Genomic DNA, 13775 nt, shown 5'->3' on the forward strand with positions numbered 1-13775 from the left:
TCAGAGGTTTGTCCCCAAATACATTTACGATCATTAAGAAAACTTTATGATATGAATTAAGAAAACTAATTTCACTGGTTTATGATTCTTAAAAACAAGCAATCAGTAATCCAGACATATACTGGTGTTGGTTTGCAGATTGTATTGCACATTTTCTCAAGTAGTATGAAGAAATGTCATTAGTTCATTATTATCGTGGACCATCTGGATCACAATGGAACAACTGAAGGTTAAAAAATAATGTTAGTTCTAGAATTAATAGCACATGGTGGGTATTGAGACTCTAAAAGTAGCGAGGATATTTAAACAGTCCTAACTGTAAAATAACTATTGTAGGCTTGATGAAAGTAGTTTTTGGTATATGAAGGAGCGGTGTGCACTTGAATTACTGTACTACTGATTGTTATTGCTGCCCATCATAGTGCCTATTAATAATAATCAACCTGTCAGATTTTGGCAAAACTGGAGCTGTGAATATTCCAGTATTTGAGTGTTCCTATCACTACTGCTGTGACTATATACTCTTAAAAACCTTCCCTTCTAAAATATTTATATCCATTAAGTCTAAATAATTTTTTTGGTTTTTAGTCTGATAAGATTGAGTGTATGTCTATATATATCCATGTGTATGTACATATGAATTTTATATATATACATACACACAATACTATGTCAGACTTAAAGATAAATATCTTTAATTCATTGTATATAAATATTAGTTTAATCTTGCATAAATTATTTAAGTAAATAATTAGTAAAGCAGCCAAATTTTCTACATTGTATGTATACTTCCAAGTTTTTACCATCTCAAAGCTACAGATTGGATAGATGCATATATACTATATATACTGGCAATTGAATATACTTTAGAATCATTAAGCCTTCTGCCAGTCCTTTTGTTTCATGTTTTCATAGTTAATGTATTCATTGAAAAATGAAATGATGCTATGATTATTTTGATACTTAAAATTCCCAATCATTCATTAGCCATAATCAAATAAGATCCAGTTTAAAACTCTGGTATTAAGACATGTATTGCCATGTATCTTATAAAATAAGCTACTATTTTTATTTGTGCAATATATATTTTATTGTCATTTGTGACATAAGTGGAGCTGCAAGTGTACATGGTCTTCAAAATAATAGGATCCTTGCCTTGAAGACATTAAACTCTTAAGGCAACCGGATGTTAAAAGTCAAAAATGAGCATTGAAGTTAGTAATCAAAATTACTAGTTCACTGTATAATTCTAAAACACTGATGATGTTTGCACATAATCAAGCATAATGTGGTACAGACTCAAACTGTAATAATATAAGCTAATAGTATGAAATTTGGAAACGGGTTCCTCATAATAGTTGGCAGTGTGCTCCTAGCAATTGAAAGCAACATTAATCTGTTGCTTATATGCAAAAGATGCAATGTATTATAAAAGTATTAACGTTCTGCCACATTTTATAATTTTTCTTATTAAAGCCCCAAACTGCCATGTCCCTTAAACTTGAGTCAAACACAAGCTTATTTGCACTAAAGAGCATGGCCAAAAAATGAATGACAGGGTGGAAAAGCTAATTGGAACCTCTTGAAGTAATTGGTTCTAATGGGAGAATTTCACATTTGTCTATTTGAAAGCTATATGGTCCAGGCAGACAATCTGTCAGTTCACTAATTTAATAATGCACTTTACCTTTTGTATATAAAAGATGTACATTTATGCCACTTGACGGGTAGGATGTTTCAATAACTTTGTAGTTAGAATCTGTAGGGTGATCTCTTGCATGCATATGCTTGTGTTGGAACTGCTGTAGTAACAAGTTTCCATTAAATCTGTAATGCAGAAGGGTAGAAGATGCTTTTGAAACAAATCCCAATACATTTAACAAAGAATTTTACAGTAGAGCTCATAATTTGTATTTTTAAGGATTAGAATCAATAAAAAACTTTCTAGCCCAGATTAATATTATAGGTGAGACTATATCTAGTTGAGATTCCCCATAATACCCTGAAAGTTGATTTTGGGAATTTGGGCTGACAAAAAATTTTTTAATGATTCTGTTTCATTGTTGATATGTGTTTAATGAAAAGACAGGACATGATAACTGTATTAGAATTAAAAGTATGGTTGGCTGATATGGTGTCATTAAGAAAACATCCAGACTAAAAAAGTAAAGTTTCAGAATGAGGAAACGCAAAGAGCCTAACAACAAATGTTAAGATTAACATGGTATCTTTTCAAAATTTTAAGAACTAACTTTCACCAACCAAAAAGGGTATTGGGGGATTTAGTGTATCCTTCCATCCTAAAAACTCCCTAAGATGTACATTTGAAAACTAGATAATTGTTGCTTAATAATAGGTTGTATGTACTTTACTAAGAAACACTGTGTACTAACAATTCGAGAGTATGCTATATTTACTGCATTCATTTTATATCTATGGATAAGAATACATTATAAATAGCCATCCTATCTTAATATGATCATGTATTTATATTGTAATTTTGCAAATATTTTCAGTAAAATAAACATTTATCTGAGCTGCACAATTTGAAGAGGATGAAATTGGAATATGCCCTCAGACACTCATTTTTAATAAGCAGCTACCATTGAAAGCTGATCTATGTACGACCATTTTGTTTTAAGGTTTATTTTAATATTTAAGTGAATAGGACTTGATTTGAATTTTTAAGTGGTATCCTGAAAACTTTTTTTCATAAGACTTTTTTCCTGCTTGTTTCCAAACAATGTCTTTCATTGGAAGTATTTATAAAAATCTGATTTCAAGCTTTATGTAAGGGCTTTGCTTAGTCACCACATAGTTTGAAGTCTGTCTTCACCAAAACACCAAAACATCTTTGGTAGGATAAAATCTAAAGTGAACCACAAAGAAAAGTTAAAATTGATTCTATGCCAACAGAATAATACAAGTGTAATATTTATCACTGCCAAATAAGATTCTTAGAATCTACCTGAAGTTTCCTTGAAGATTCTTGAATTTCATAGAGAATCCATTTAGTAGCTAACCGCTACCCTATCAGAAAAAGAGAATAAGGATGTTAGGATGCTGTTGAGACAATCCATAGTCCACAATGTTGTAGCAATGAAGTACAGGGAAAATGTGTTTTTCCCAATTTAATTTCATGTAAAGGTTGAGTTTTGATATTACAGTTACTGCCATAAAATAAATATACCCAAATATATGTAGGTGGCTCTTAGAAAAACAACATATATCTTAGTATATTTTTTGTATAATGTAAAAAAAATCTTGTTTCTTATTTGACATGACTTTTTAAGTGATTTGAATTTATTTTAGTTGTGGTTTTCGAATCAATATTTTTGAATAGGAAAAACAAGTTACATTCTACCAGTGGGTAGAAAGTGAAAAGTATCGACCCGTGTTACCAATTTCTTGTGTATCTTTCTAGAGTAACTGCATATATAAGCATAAGTGTATATACGTATATTCTTTTTAAACATACAAATGAAAACACTATCTTGCACACAATTTTAGATCTGTCATTATAAGTGAATTTTTTCCCCTTTTACTTAGATACCATACTTGATTCTAGGTAACGTAGTATTTAATTTCAACTCTATTATTACACCAAGGGAACCTCAAGGAAATTTTGAATGAATCCCACTGGTATTTACTTAAAATGTGAATACTATATGTATATATTTGAATATGTGTAAATATTCAGTTTACTTCCTCTATCCCTAACCACCTTGCCTTCCTATCTTATCCCTCTTTTCTTCTCTCAAAAAAAAAAGTATTGGTAATACTTTTGGAAAGAGTACAGTTCAGGGCTGACAGGATATTAAATCATTTAACCAAGTGGTATTTTATTTTAGATTAACTCTGTTCTCTAATGAAAAACACTGATATTCAAAAGCTTTAACAAATTATCACTTTTGTGTTCAAAAATGAAGATAGCGTAATTACTATCGCTGAACATGTAAACAAAGCTGATTTAACAGTTGCTCAACTCTTCCTCCCCCACCAAAATATAATAATTTTCTTTTTATTCACAGCATTTAAGGTCACCTTTCTAATGACCACCAGGAAATATTACTGTCTGAAAAATTAAATGTCCCATACTTGAACTCTGAAGGATATTATCTAGTTATAAATTAAAGCAACTAGAGTAAAAGATCCAATACTACTAGGAATATCTTAAAGAATATATGGGTTGAGAAAGAATATTTTTAATGGATTGGTATCTGAATTTTATGAAAATTTTAAGTTTAAAAAATTAAAGCATTGGTTTAAACTTTAGAATCATATCTCCATAATTGGTGGCATAGTTTTCTGTTTGTAGAGTGAAAGAGGTGTTGTTAGAATACAAGATCCTCATATATTTTTAAAGCATAAAAGAGTTGGCATCTTTTATTTTAATGACAAATAACTATCCTTTGCAGAATATATAACATTGGTAAAGATCTCCAGGTATTTACTTGTTTAAGCTTAAAATGGTTTATATGTATTGTTCTTTAGTTAGAGAGGTCAAAAGGAAGGTAAATTTATCCTCGAGAATGAGTTTTGCTCAAATTTAGGCTTAAAAAATATGAATAGTTTTCCATACTTAATTAAGGAATTTTCTTTGTTGGTGCTCTGTAGTAAATTGTTTTCCAAACTTTACCTCCTTTTGAATATCCCTTGTGAGAAATTGCTTATTCTTATTGAGCCTAGCAGCATCTACTAGTAAATAAAAACATTTGAGTTAGTGCTGCTACAGTGATTTAGTTTGTAATGTGAACATGAAGAGTACACTCACTTAGATGGAATATACAATTTTTTCTTGAATGTTATTGACTTTTTTCTAAGATCGAGAAGAAGTTGTCTGTCCTCTCATTTTACTCCCTTATACCTGGTTTCTGTAAGTGTATTCTATTCAAAATTTTCATCACTCCCAGAAAATTTTAGGGGTAAAGAAAATGGAAGGGATCCCTAAGAAAAACGTCTTAGTGTTTTAAAGTTAAGTATAAGATTAGAGGGAAAGGAACATTTGTTGGATTTTGTGGTTATCAAAATAATGGTATAAATCTGATTATAATATTTGATCTGATTAAGGTTAGAATTTCTTCCATCTGAGACTCCTATATTCATAAATATTTAGTGTTTTATTTTCCTTAGAGAAAAGGGTTCTGTGGGATAATACTCTTCTTCAGGATATTATTTGTTATCCGTTGTAGATTTGATGATGATGTTGCCCAGAGGGAGCTAATATAAAAGAAAAAAGAGAAGAGAAAGGTAGTGGCTGATTATTTTGCTTGCCTATGACAAAAGAAATCGATCTAACAGAAATGAGAGAAATAAGTCATTCTCAAAACTAAATCCCTATTTATTTAACCTTTAAAAGAGCATGTGGAAAAAAATAATAAGAGCTAATTCTGCTAATGTACTGCCTGACCCTAAGCAAATCATTTAACGTCTGTTGTATGACTTTCTTATATGAAAAAATGAACAAGATTGTGCTAGAAGCTAGGTTCCCTCCTACTCTAAACTTTTAAAATTCTATATCAATGGAGTGAGAAAGAAAAAAATAGATGAAGAATACCAGAATTGGAAAATGTGAGTAAGAGATTTATATTAAAAACTACTATAATCAGCAACTTGTGATGATACCCAAAAAAACATGCAGAAGTGTCAGTTTTATAACATGTATGTATCTCTTTTGCCACACAGAACCAACTAGTTGTATACTAACTACATAACTATCCTATGGTTTAATTTTTTTAAGAAATATTTTTATTATCTATATGAGGTCTTTTTAAACATACAAATGAAAACAATATCCTGTACACAATTTTAGATCTGTCATTATAAGTGAATAGGAAAGATGTAGAAGCATCACTTGTTTCTACACATTCCATAATCATTTCTCATGTTCTGCATGGCAAAAGATTTTTAAAATGAACATCACTTCTTGAGATGTCATTGTTCCTGAAATAACTATAAATTACACTGATAAATAACACACTGCAACTACCTTTGCAGTGGTCCCTGAGGATCAAGTTCTGCTTTTGACTCCTATTTCCTTGGTCTTATTGACTGTCCTTTGTTACAAATAAAGATGTTTAACAAAGAAAATCAGGGAGGACCCTGAACTGTGAACAGTACGGTTTTGCTTTAGAGGGCCCGTAAATAGTAGGGTGTGCAAAAATAAAACATCATAATGGGTTTGTTTATTTGGTTTTAGCCTTGAAAAACTGCAAAAGTTGATTATTGGAGGATAAGAGAAGAAGAGTCATTTATTTAGTCACCCCAATCCTCCAGTATGCAGTGCTACCACCACTATCAATAGAGAAGATTAAAAAAGAGTGACATCTTTCTCCTTAAATGTCTTTTTGGTGCCTATTTGTTTATCAAAGACAATGCTTAAGAGCCAAAGTATATTTTGAAGTGCATGTACACATGTTTATTTTGTTAATTTCTTCCCTTCTTTTCCTCCTCATATATTGTAACCTGTTGGAAGTGGGTAAGAACACAGATTTCTCCTACTACAACTATGGCCCTACTCTATCCGATTTATTTGTTCAGATGACAATTGAAACACAATAAAGTCTAAAGCTGCTCTTTGAAAATTTTAAAATTGCCCTATGAACTAGATCTATAGACTTTATGAAGAAATGGTTATTACATCATGCAATTAATCTCAACACTCTTACCATATTTCTATATAACATTTTTAGGATGAATAGAAAACATTCCACTTGGGATGATATGGACTGAAGGGTCAGTTACTCCAACTTTTCAATACACAGTGGTTCTTCAGAAAATATTTTGACTAGCATGATTGACAGGTAATTTCAGAAATGAATTTAACCTTTAGGAAAATTGCGCCATGACCATGTTTAAAGAAAAGGTAATAACAAAAGGAAGAGTCAAAGTATATTCGTACTACTAACTATTACTTATTGAATACCTACCACATACTAGGAATTGCTTATATATACTATTTCTAATCCTTGTAACAACTCTATTATCTCCATTTTAATATAATTTTCCAGAGGTTTAGAAACTGGTTTGATATTTCAGAACTAATATATTTGAAAACAAATTAACAACAAGCCAAAGATTGTGCTCATTCAGGCCATACTGCCTTTAAGACTTATTCTGAAAGTTAGCCACCTAATAAAGCCCAATCTACTGCCAAACACTATAAATCTGCCTCAGATTACAGAGAATTAATTTATCCAAAACTGTTCCCTATATATGAGGCTAGTTCCATCAAGAGACACTTACTTATATGAGGGTTCATCTAGTTGATTAAAGTATGGTCTTAATATATACAATTTATTTGATCATTAAAGAGTTTACAGATTGGACCTCTAATTTCAACCATTTCAAATAAATATCAGTAATTTTTAAAAGGCATCAAATGAGAATGTAGATGGGTCATCTCAATTTTAACCTTAAAAGCAGAGAGGAAACAAATTACTTTTCACTGTGGGTATACAATCTCATTCTCATGAACCGAACACAAATGGTTATGTTAAATCAGTTGGAAATAAATTTTATCACTATTAGAGTTTTATTGATTTTTTTTTGCCACTTTTTCCTGCCATCTTACTCTTCCTACATGGTTCATTTTCATATTTAATTACTAAGTTTTCTCTCTTTTTTTTTAACAGCAGGATAAATTGAGATGACTATCCTATTTACAGGTAGACATTTTTCTCCATTTTCTAGGCCAGTGTTTTTCAAACTTCAGTGTGATTAAGAATCATCTAGAGTCTATGGCCATGCTACCCTGAACATGCCCAATCCCATCTGATCTTGGAAGCTAAGCAGGGTCAGGCCTGGTTAGTACTTGGATGGGAGACCACCTAGGAAGACCAGGTGCTATAGGCATAAAAAAAAATAAGAATCACCTAGAGGGGTTGTGAAACCACAGATTGCTGGCCCCATCTCCAGAGTTTCTATTCCATAGGTTGGCGGAGTAGGGAAAAGGTGGATTAGAAGAGGACCAAAATTTTGTGATCTGGGGACCACACTTTAAGAACCACTGCTGTAAGCTGATATGATTTTACCTTAGCTATAAAAGATAGTGAAGGAAAAACTTGCTCAAAACAACTGTGGCATCTTGGTAGAAAGACTTTGGTGCTACTCACTCTTCCTTGAGAAGTTTACAAATCTTATAATAAGCAACATTTTTTATAAGTTGACTAGAGTTTAAATAAAAAATATTTTTTCTTTTTATCTTTTCACTACATTTAATAACTTAGTTCTCCCTGATTTTTGGACAGCTGTCTTGAGATAGTTTTGATAGGAGTGAACAATTATGAATCCATATATAAAAAGCTTTCAAATTTATGGAGACTGAAGCATATTTTTAATTTATTAAGTAACTCTGGTATATAAATCTTAGTAAAGGAAAGTGAATAATTTCTATACTCAAGAATTAATACGTTTTAGTGAACATTAAATATTAGGATTTAAAAAATTAGAAATAGTTTTACATATGTCATGTAGTTCAAATTGTTCATAATTACTAAAATATGAACAGAAACAAAATAAAGGCTAAAGCTTAAAATGCTGATTCTTAAGACGTGGTAAAAAACATACTAATTTCTTTTAAAAACATATTTTCAGCATCTTCCTGTGTCTTACCAGTATGTGTATGCCACTTTTTCCTGCCATCTTACTCTTCCTACATGGTTCATTTTCATATTTAATTACTAAGTTTTCTCTCTTTTTTTTTAACAGCAGGATAAATTGAGATGACTATCCTATTTACAGGTAGACATTTTTCTCCATTTTCTAGGCCAGTGTTTTTCAAACTTCAGTGTGATTAAGAATCATCTAGAGTCTATGGCCATGCTACCCTGAACATGCCCAATCCCATCTGATCTTGGAAGCTAAGCAGGGTCAGGCCTGGTTAGTACTTGGATGGGAGACCACCTAGGAAGACCAGGTGCTATAGGCATAAAAAAAAATAAGAATCACCTAGAGGGGTTGTGAAACCACAGATTGCTGGCCCCATCTCCAGAGTTTCTATTCCATAGGTTGGCGGAGTAGGGAAAAGGTGGATTAGAAGAGGACCAAAATTTTGTGATCTGGGGACCACACTTTAAGAACCACTGCTGTAAGCTGATATGATTTTACCTTAGCTATAAAAGATAGTGAAGGAAAAACTTGCTCAAAACAACTGTGGCATCTTGGTAGAAAGACTTTGGTGCTACTCACTCTTCCTTGAGAAGTTTACAAATCTTATAATAAGCAACATTTTTTATAAGTTGACTAGAGTTTAAATAAAAAATATTTTTTCTTTTTATCTTTTCACTACATTTAATAACTTAGTTCTCCCTGATTTTTGGACAGCTGTCTTGAGATAGTTTTGATAGGAGTGAACAATTATGAATCCATATATAAAAAGCTTTCAAATTTATGGAGACTGAAGCATATTTTTAATTTATTAAGTAACTCTGGTATATAAATCTTAGTAAAGGAAAGTGAATAATTTCTATACTCAAGAATTAATACGTTTTAGTGAACATTAAATATTAGGATTTAAAAAATTAGAAATAGTTTTACATATGTCATGTAGTTCAAATTGTTCATAATTACTAAAATATGAACAGAAACAAAATAAAGGCTAAAGCTTAAAATGCTGATTCTTAAGACGTGGTAAAAAACATACTAATTTCTTTTAAAAACATATTTTCAGCATCTTCCTGTGTCTTACCAGTATGTGTAGATAGAGGAACTACATATATACTGTAGTATATTTGTGGTACTTTTTAAAAATTAACAATTGGACCCACTGATTTAAATTTAGAAATACTCCACCTAGAGACTCATCGAGCATATTATTTGAAAATATTACGAGCATATTTAAAAATAATTTATATTATGTGTGCCAACCTATAGATATTATGTAATTACTGTGCTGATCAAAATTAATAAAACCACATATTACATATATATCAATACAATTAATATATATGACTATACTAGAGCTTTCATTCTAGTGGATCACATCCTATTGGAAATACTAAATTAATTCATTTATAGGTATTTGGTAGTTCTGTAAGTTCATTAACTTCTTTTTGCAACTACTACCCATTCAGTTAGTGTTCCAAAACAATGAATGAATTTCTAATTGTGAGAAATATTAACTGCTGACATAACAGAGATAGTGACCAACTCAAAAGGATCATTACAGGTGATATAACATTTTAATTCTCTATCCTGTCTGTATTATAGCTACAGTTTAAATCTTATGTTTTAAAAAATTTGTCTTTAAAAAATAAATAAAAATTTAAAAAATAATAAAAATATTTAAGTCTTAGAATTATAATCTGAGTAGGCTTCAGATTGAATAAAGATAGTAGATTTATAGATTTCAGCTCAACATGAGGGCAAACTTCAAGAAGTCTTGTTACCTCCCCATTACTGGACTTATTTAAGGCAGAGACTAGACATGCACTTAATGCAGGATGCATAAAGGGAAATATCAGGAAAAAATTAAATTGTTACTATCTTGAAGATTCTTTTTGAATCTGGAGACACTTTTGGGAATAATAGTGGAAACTTCAGGATTTCTGTTATTTACCAGGTTGAATAAAGTGTGATATCAATTTTTCTGGTATTATTCTGAAAACATTAAGTAAAAGCATTTCCTCCTACTCATTTTTGCAAAATAACACAAATAGTTTTCAAAATTTTATGAGCTTTACTAATTAAATGAATTAGGCTAGGTTATATGAAATTTGCCCTGAAAAATTCAGTCTAGCTTTTATGATTTTCGTAAGAAAATTTTCACTTTTAATCATTTTTTTCAGGAACAATTATGTGCATAAGTTTAGTATTTATATGGCAATTTCAGAAGTAACATGCTACAGGTTTATTTGGAAAGACATAAGCGATAGTACAGTAAATCGGAAAAACAATAATTGGATATTATCAAATAAAGTATATCTTTATAAAAATCCAGATTAAATTCTATTTAAAGGTTAAAGCAATAAAATATTTTCATTCTCCATTTTTTCTTGCACTAATTTAACTTAATATGGAAAAAAATAGTTTTTTAATTTTATCTTAAATTTTCTAAATTAGAGAACAAGTTTCCAAGTAAGTTGATTATTGCTGCAAACAATATGTGCGATTTTCTCCTTGAGAGTTTGAAGGCTTTGTAAAAGGCAGAAGAGTAGCTGTGTCAATAACAAATAAATTCAGGGATCCAGTATGAACCAATATAAAACTCAGTTTTCACTTTCAGAGTCCACTTTTTCTTATCACTTCTGCCAGTCATCTGTGCTTTCTTGTGATACTGTAACATTTCCAAGTTTTAAGTGAACAAATAATAATACCTTTTAGAGAGAGAGATCTAAATTGAAATGTATTATACCAAAGTCTATAAACTATATTACACATTTCTAAATACTTAGCTAAGTAAATTTTGCTATGTACAAATATTAAGTGTGTGAGTGTGTGTATGTGTGCGAGTAAAATTATAAAGAGCTCGGTTCTTCCTCCACCCACCCCTCCCTGCCTCTGGAGAAGTAATGACAAATTGGTTTCATCTTGTTTGTTACTACAATTGATTGGCTGCCCTAAAGTGCTATGTCGAGAATTTGAAATCTGCATCTAGAAGGAAAGAGAGAAGACCAGCATTTATGTCAACTACTTGCTATTTGTCATCCCTGCGTTGAAGCTATAAAAATTCTCAGTGTAGTTCTAAAAATTTCAAACTTAACCAGACTACTGGCTTTTGCAGCACAAACTACCATTTGACTCACCTAGGAATGAGTCTATTCTAATGCTTCAAAGAGATTGCTCTAATCCAATAGTCCCTCCATTAAAAGCAGAGAATCGTCAATGCGCCTCAGAGGAACTCAAAGAATCATGGCCATAATGATGTCATCAAGAATATCCATAAGCATTAAACTCAACATTTGTCTCTAAGTTCTAACCTCCATTAAAATGACAACAGTTTCTCCCTTTAAAATTTAGTTCAGTCATTATCGACATTAGTGTACACCGTATATTAAAAATGTTGGTTCTGGTTCCCACCACCAGAAATTCTGGTTTGGTTGGTCCAGAGTGGGTTTCAGAAATTGCCATTTTTGACTTGCTCTTTCTGATAAGAAGGTCTGGAGGCCATTCTTTGTCATGGACTTAGACTTGCATCCTTTTTTCATTTTTCCAGCTGGAATTGTTTAGGTTTTAATCCTATCAGCCGTAACACCATGGGATAATGATTGTTTGGTTATGCTATGAACAAGTAATATCTTGAGCTCACTTTAAACACAGAGAGTCTAAATGCATAAATCTAAGTAGTTAAGATTTTGTACTCATTTTGGCTAGCTTTGTGGTACCGATCACTGGTAATGTTAGTTTCTCGCCCATCCCTTAAGCTCAGATTCAAACTACTTGACACATAACCACTGACTGCATGCTCCCCAGATTTCATAACCAAACCATTACGAGCCTTTCCAGCTTGAGTCAAGTTCATAAGTGATTAGTCTTTTGCCTTCTCACAGGTTGACCCTCTAAATCTCAAATGAATTTTCTCAATGATTTTTTTTAGATATAAACTTACAATTTATTAAAAGTAGAAAAAATATCCTTTGTCTGAATATTTCACTTTTCTGGTCTTGTTCACCTTTTTAAAATTGTTCACCTTTTTAAAAGACACATACTGTCTATGGCTATGCTACCCTGAACACGCCTGATCTCGGCAGCTAAGCAGGATCAGGCCTGATTAGTACTTGGATGGGAGACCACCTAGGAAGACCAGGTGCTGTAGACGTAAAAAAATAGAATAAAAAAACCACATACTTTATCATCTTAACGATTTCTTATTATTAACCATTCTTAATCATTTCCAAGTATATTGTTAAGAACATTCATTTTGTTGTACAACCAATCTCCAGAACTTTTTATCTTAGAAAACGAACTGTTCATAAAACAGTTCCCCGTCCCCTGCATTATCCTCTGGCAATGACCATTCTACTTCTCAACCTTTTTTTAAAAAAGCAAGATAGTTGCCTAACCCTTCTCCCATCAATAATGGGTTTATATTCATTATCACTTAGCTCTTCAAGTATGATCCCTTATAGTATCCAGTATTGTAATTCTCACATGTAAAAAGATTTAAAATTGCAAAGCAATTGTGCTTATATTAAGAGATCCTCATAGTCTTTGGGTGACTGAAAATGAAGGATATTTTATCCTAGAAGCTTTCCACTGATTTACAGGGAAAGCTAACCCTTTATTCTCCAGGAGACTTAAGGGACTCCAGAGGGATACTTTGTACTTGTTTTGTTTGTGTGTTTGTTTGTTTATTGAAGGTTTAAGGTTAGAGTTTCCAGGTCAATTAGCTATAAATCCTAGAATTTCTTTAGATTTTTTTCTATATATATTCTAGGATTGTTTTCACATTATTTATGTAGTAGATTGGAAATTTTTCTTGAATTTGACAGTGTTAATGTTCTATAAATGATTTCAAAATCTTGTTTAGTACAATATGAAGGTGTTCACCTTTAAGCAATTTTATCAGAAACAATTTGGGAGGAAATAGCATAAATAAAAGTGCATTTTCTGCAAATGGAGTGTTTCAAATGATATTTTCAAAATCATTGGCAGTAAGAAAAACCTCAACCCAAGAAACATTCTTAAAAACTCTTATTTTTTCAAGTTTTCTTCAAAAAATTTCTTTGTCTACTATTAAATTTTTTTCAAGAAATCAATAAAGTTTGAAATCCTGCAAGCAATATTCATCTAAATAACCAGAAATGCTACAATTATGAGTATTATGCCTATGATTT

The 13775-nt window shown here is 31.3% G+C and overlaps 1 protein-coding gene, 2 non-coding genes and 1 pseudogene across 4 annotated transcripts in view; all 4 read left to right on the forward strand.

Annotated features, from left to right (window-relative positions):
* Window positions 1-13775, forward strand: part of PURG (purine rich element binding protein G) — a 33365-nt gene that overhangs the window by 2783 nt on the left and 16807 nt on the right. The gene's annotated exons all lie outside the window — the stretch shown is intronic.
* On the forward strand, window positions 7736-7854 carry LOC112483483. Its single transcript, XR_003047645.1, has one exon. It is a non-coding gene; the product is annotated as a 5S ribosomal RNA (ribosomal RNA).
* On the forward strand, window positions 8811-8929 carry LOC112483494. Its single transcript, XR_003047646.1, has one exon. It is a non-coding gene; the product is annotated as a 5S ribosomal RNA (ribosomal RNA).
* On the forward strand, window positions 12649-12757 carry LOC112483408 (annotated as a pseudogene).

Source organism: Pteropus alecto, unplaced genomic scaffold (assembly GCF_000325575.1).
Source record: "Pteropus alecto unplaced genomic scaffold, ASM32557v1 scaffold24, whole genome shotgun sequence".
In the NCBI taxonomy this organism is placed as follows: Eukaryota; Metazoa; Chordata; class Mammalia; order Chiroptera; family Pteropodidae; genus Pteropus; species Pteropus alecto.